The following is a 5,805-nucleotide window of genomic DNA, read 5'->3' as shown; positions in this document are numbered from 1 at the left end:
AGGATGATAAAATAAGAAATCCACATGAAAAATATGGACAATAAAAAAAAAAGATACTAAATAAGAAATCCACATGAATGTACTAAGGGATGTATAAGCATGAGACGCTTGCAGTGACTGACCCTGTGATTCAATATGCATGGTAAGGACGGTGCTCTATGAGAGTGTGTGTCAGTGCAAATAAGTCCAATAGTGCAAGGATAAAGTCTAGAGACCAGCATTAAATATGGACAATATAAGAGAATACTGTAGTCTCCATACTGTAAGAACATGTACTAACCTGCTTTGTAATCCAGTCTTTACAGTATATCCTGAATTATACTGGGCCTCCTCTCCATTAAATGAGACAGGTGGGCTCAGAAAAACTAACCTGGTCACAGTTTGAATTCGCCTTCTGATATTATGAGCCGGGGGACACGATGACTGCAGAGCAGTTACCTTATGCTACTGAAACGAGCGGCAGAAGATGACAGAAAGGGAAGCTGTGGCTGTTTGTACCCAACAGATAGAGACAGGAAGTCAATGTGAAAGCACACACACGCACACACAGAAGCCTCCACTCCCCTAAAAAAGGGCGTTAAAGCTTATATTAGTTACATTCGATTATCTCGATCAGTGGAGACACTCACGCCCAACTCTCTTGACGTTTTTCCACTAACGCTTTCCTCACTGGCTCAACATTATTACAGTGATTGTCCACATCTTTTTTTTTTTTTTTTTCTTTTAATTTCAACTTCCTCCACTGGTTCTGCGCATGTGATTGTTTAACAGAGTAAATGAAGAGGATTACGTAAATGTATGTCGACAGACTAATAAAAGCAGAGAGGTCAGAACATCAACAAACAGCATCGATGCTGTAAACAGACAACAACAGCAACATGACACGTGACTACGCCTAACAGCAGTCCATTACTGTGGTTGCCACTGACGGCAAACAGATCTCTATTTACTCTAAATAAGGACAACACACCGTCATACAGGAACTGGTTTTTTTCTGCAGCAGCTGCAAACAATCCATAAGTCTTAGTTTAAAAAAAAAAAACACTTCTGTAAAACAATTCTTAAACCATGAAGCTGCACATTACACCACGTATCTCTTCACTTAAGAAACATTTTGTCACACGGCAAAATGTTCATCACTTCAACTTTACAAAGACAGGAGCACCATATTGGAACAGTGATAAAAACATGTATTTAATGCAACTCTCCCTCTCATGTCTATCCAGCAATCAGGCTGTTTATGTAAACGTGAGTTCTTGCATTTTAATTTTGCATATTTGCATGAGACTTTTCAATAAGGGCAAAAATCAATTTCTTTATCACAGACATTTGCCAGCAGCCAATATGAAAGATGTCTCTGACCACTATTTAACTCTTTCATTTCCCTGTAGCGTGTTTGATTTAACGAGGATTAAAAAAAGAAGTGTGAAGAGTGAGCTATATCCCACACAAACCTCAGATGTCAAAGATAGCATTTCAAAAAACTGATAAAATGTGTTATCTTTTCAATGGCAACAGCTATAAACACGAAACAGACAAACGGTAGCAAATGTCACAAATATTTGGACTCCACAGCAACAGCAGCCTGTATCTGTACTGAGCAAAAACAAACACCTCTTTCACACAATTAGCATGTCTCTCTTTAGGGCACGCCAAGAGGCTTTAGGTAAGAGTGTGGAGAAAGGAGCGCTTTGTACGATAATTCCCTCAAATCCTCACTTCCACTTGAAATAGCATCTCAGTGCGGCCTCGCTCAGCACTTTTCCCCTCCTGAACATACCAACCCCCTCCTTATTAAAGCAGACACCTCAGCACAAAGCCACACCTCCTCTTTTTCTTACCCCCCCCCTTTCATTCTGTCATTTCGCCTCCTCATCCTTGACCAATTTTCCCACTAAAATACTGTAGAAATATCTGATTCCATCAGAGTTTGCTAATCACTTCCTAGACAAAGCTGCTAAGACAAAGCTGTGATTGTGACATATATTTGTCACACACACGTTTTAATGAAATGTTTTGTCTTTTTTTTGTCATTCCATGCTTAAGCCTTAAACGTGCTTGTGAAAGTCACCTTCTCTCCCAGTAATCTTCCAGGTCAGCGGCTCAGTCATGTTTAAAGGTGGATAATTGGCTTCTTAGAACATCAAACATGAGGTGGTCGGATGTAATGTGATAAAGTAGATGAGCAGCCTATATGTGTTTTGCCTAATTATTTTATGTATGTCTTATTAGATCAGGGTGGTGATGGCGCAGTGGATATGACTCATGCCTTTGGTGTGGGAGACACAGGTTTGATTCCCACTGCGATACATCAACCAACGTGTCCCTGAGCAAGACACTTCACCCCTAGTTGCTCCAGAGGTGTGCGACCTCTGACATATATATAGCAATTGAAAGTCGCTTTGGATAAAAGCGTCAGCTAAATGACATGTAATGTAGATCATGTGCATATACACAAAATTTAATTTTTTTTTCTCCTTTTGGCCATTTTTGTGTGTTTTTTTTCTGCACTCTTTCCTAAACTCTAAGTTCATTATTTCAATTCGCTTTCAGTCACTCTGTTTTCTGATTTGTACTTGTCTGGAGACAGTAACCTTTATATAAAAATCAACACATTTAAAAAGAAAAAAAAAAAAAAAAATATATATATATATATATATATATATTTAAATCGATTATTAACTTATCTGAATCGAGAATCGAATCATTCTAGAGAGAATCACGATGCATCTAAGAATCGATTATTTTCCCCACTCCTAATGGTTCCTCCATGTGTACGTGAGCGGTCTGTAAAGTTATGAATATAGGCAAATCTCAGTGGAAACATCCCCTTGTGGACATAGTGAAACCTGTTTCAGTTCCTGTGGGAATAATGTGCAGAAATACACAAAAGGTGCTGTTCTTCCAAAGCAGGGGCTAAACACTTGCAGTGATTCTTTTGGAAGATTTAACCTGCCTTAATCATGGAGAAGGAGAGCAGAAGAGACGCATGTCACATCTGGCAGGCACTTACAGTAAGACTAGGGCTTACCCTGTCATTATAAGGGTTAGGCACAGCACCCAAGCCATTTTAGGCAGCACCTAAGCCAAAACGAAAGTAACTAAAAGACTTTTCTCAGATCTAATGATTGTAGCCGGTCCCCATTGGACTTCTTTAGCAAGTTTAGTTTTTAAGCTTCTTGAGTATTTTTAATGTAATATCTGCTCTAGCTTTTTCAACCTTTTAGACACAAATATGGGAATAATAATGGTACAAAATGATGTCAAAAAAGAGACACAAAAAAAACACAATACGACTACAAAGAGACATGTAGGAAATGTGGTATGGGGAAATTGCTTTTTGTTCACAAACCGAGGGAAAACACTGAAGATGAATTTATCCAAATTATACTCTACCCCACTGTGATTCAACAGCAGTGTATAAAACCGACCAAAACACCTTACACCCACATACAAACACACACGTACAAGCATGTGTGAGTCCAATAAGCCCCAGCAAGGCATCTAATACTGGGTCAAAATCTGAGGCACGCAGTGATCGGGATGTAGTGGTGGTGTTTGCTCAGGGCTGGGCAGGGCGGGGCCCTGTAACCGGTCCAGTATCCTGACCACTGACACAGGCCACAGACAAAGAAGGAAAAATGACAAGAGCAGACTGGGACAAAGGCAATGGGGTGGGCTGAGAGAAAAATAGAAAGAGATGGGCAGCAAAATAAAGACGAAAGAATGAACGGTGGACAAATGGATAAAAATGACAAAGGGGGAAGAGGTGAAACAGGGGACTGTGTGTGATTTGTTTGAATTCACAAGAGGGAACATGTGGAAAACACTCTTGCGGGTTTAAAAACCAGCAAGGGAGTTAAGAGTTTTCTAATGAGTGGAAAAATGCAGGAACAAATTAGAGAAAAAGCACAGGAATGAGAGGCTGAGGGAAGAAAGAAAGTAAATACAGTGGGAAGGAGAGGGCAAAAAAAAGGAATGCAGAGAAGTAGCCCCCATCAGTCCAAAACTAGCAAATGGTTTAATACTGTGGCTAACTTTAGTACAGTGCCAGTGAAATATGACTCAGCCATACAGAACAGATGAGTCTGTTGAGTCGAGAGGGGGAAAGACACAAAGTACAGTCAATTAGCTGAGCAGCTACCCAGTAAGGACTGTTTATATCAATGTGAACCAGATGCTTACATTACATTCTCTCTCTCTTTCCCATGCTACAGATGTAGAGTTACAGCTGCCTGAGGATCAAAATGTCCTCTATTCCTCCTAAAAACTCATTTTATCTTTCAGCCTCCATCCACATTGTGTAATGTGCTGTTGTATCTGTAATTTTGCCCATTTGTTACTGCAGTATCTTTGTTTTAGTGCTATAAACGACTTCATAAATATGAATAAAACAGTACTAATCATAAAAAGTTTTTTTTTTTCCCCAAAGGTTTTTTGACACAATGTATGAAACTTATAATTAGGCAAAGTTAAGTATAGATAGGTATGTAAAGTCCTTATTCCTTTCAGATATCTTTTTTTTTTTTCTTTTTTTTTTTTTTAGATATTTTAACTGTTTATTTTTAAAATTAGACAACAAAACACATTTTGAATATTTCTAATAATAGATTAAAATAGATTACAATAATATTGACATATTTTAAGAAGTTACAACAATTCAGAAATTTCACAAATGCCCCTTGTTGGTCTCAGTAACGTTACATGACAGTTGTAACATGACAGTATAGTCCATGTTGTGTCATCCGTCACCGCAGCAAGCAACGCACGTTAATGTAACGGTGGAAAAATCACCGCAGCAGGTAAGCCGGGGGTAACGTTAGTCAATCAACTGACAAAAGCCCATAGAGATATATGGCAAAAGCCAAAGACTGTAGCTATATAAAGAGACAAAAAAGCATCACCCAGAAGCAGCGCATGTGCACACTGGACACGAAAACTAGTTGGCGTTAATTGTTAAAATATTAACAGCAAAATGACCAGGCGAATACAACATGAGACATGAGTTGGGCTACTGTTTCTGTACTCTGTGTCCTTAACTTACCTCACTCACTATGTAGCTAGGTCTGTCACGGTGAAACAACAACACCACGCGTCCACGCCGAACCAACAACAGTCAGGCGGGTGACTGTCAAATTCTCTGTCAGGAAATGATAATCCTCGCGACCACCAAGCTCCGCTTAAAGAAACATCACTCTGTTCAACTCGGAGAAAGTCCCAAAACAGCAACCTAAGTATTAATAGATTTTCGATAAGTAATAAGTGTGGTGATGGATGGCATGACTGTGGGATGAGGCAGTGAGACTTACCGACGCTTTTGACAGTTCGGAGGCTTTGCCGTTACAAATAGCTAGTACGGCAGTTAGCGGAATCAAGCTAGCCACAATAAAGACAAAGACTTCCGGTTAAGGTTTACAAAATAAAGTTCTGCATCACGATTCCGTGCCAAAAATTAAATATGATCTTAATCTATATATTTTATTACTTATGTTCCAGTTATGTTTAAGTATTTTTATTTTATTATTATTATTATTATTATTATTAGTAGTAGTAGTAGTAGTAGTAGTAGTAGTATTACCGCTAAAAGGCAATTTAATGAGCACGTAATAGAATGGTGTATGATTCCCTTGCGTATTTAAAAAAAAAAAAATTATTAGGACCAGAACGAACAAAGAACATTCCACCAGGAAAAAGTGCATTACAGAGAGTCCCCGTTTTTTTTCTTCTTTTTTTTTCACTTTGTACACGGCCATAGAAATGATGTGGTACACTTTTGAAACTGTTTCCGGTCTCGTTCTGTCGGTT

The 5,805-nt window shown here is 38.8% G+C and overlaps 1 protein-coding gene across 7 annotated transcripts in view; it reads right to left on the bottom strand.

Annotated features, from left to right (window-relative positions):
- Window positions 1-5,390, bottom strand: part of LOC116042774 — a 22,453-nt gene extending 17,063 nt beyond the window's left edge. For 2 of the 7 annotated variants that reach the window (XM_031289130.2, XM_031289135.2), the window contains exons 1-2: window positions 5,310-5,390; window positions 5,051-5,230 (exon numbers count right to left, since the gene is read on the bottom strand). The gene's annotated coding sequence lies outside the window, so the exon portion shown is untranslated. The other 5 variants (XM_031289131.2, XM_031289133.2, XM_036000892.1 and 2 more) reach the window with 5 other exon arrangements.
- Window positions 5,391-5,805: the final 415 nt, after the last annotated feature.

This window comes from Sander lucioperca, chromosome 4 (genome assembly GCF_008315115.2).
Source record: "Sander lucioperca isolate FBNREF2018 chromosome 4, SLUC_FBN_1.2, whole genome shotgun sequence".
In the NCBI taxonomy this organism is placed as follows: domain Eukaryota; kingdom Metazoa; phylum Chordata; class Actinopteri; order Perciformes; family Percidae; genus Sander; species Sander lucioperca.
The sequence above is the reverse complement of the archived record's forward strand: the minus strand, read 5'-3'. Positions and strand labels throughout refer to the sequence as shown.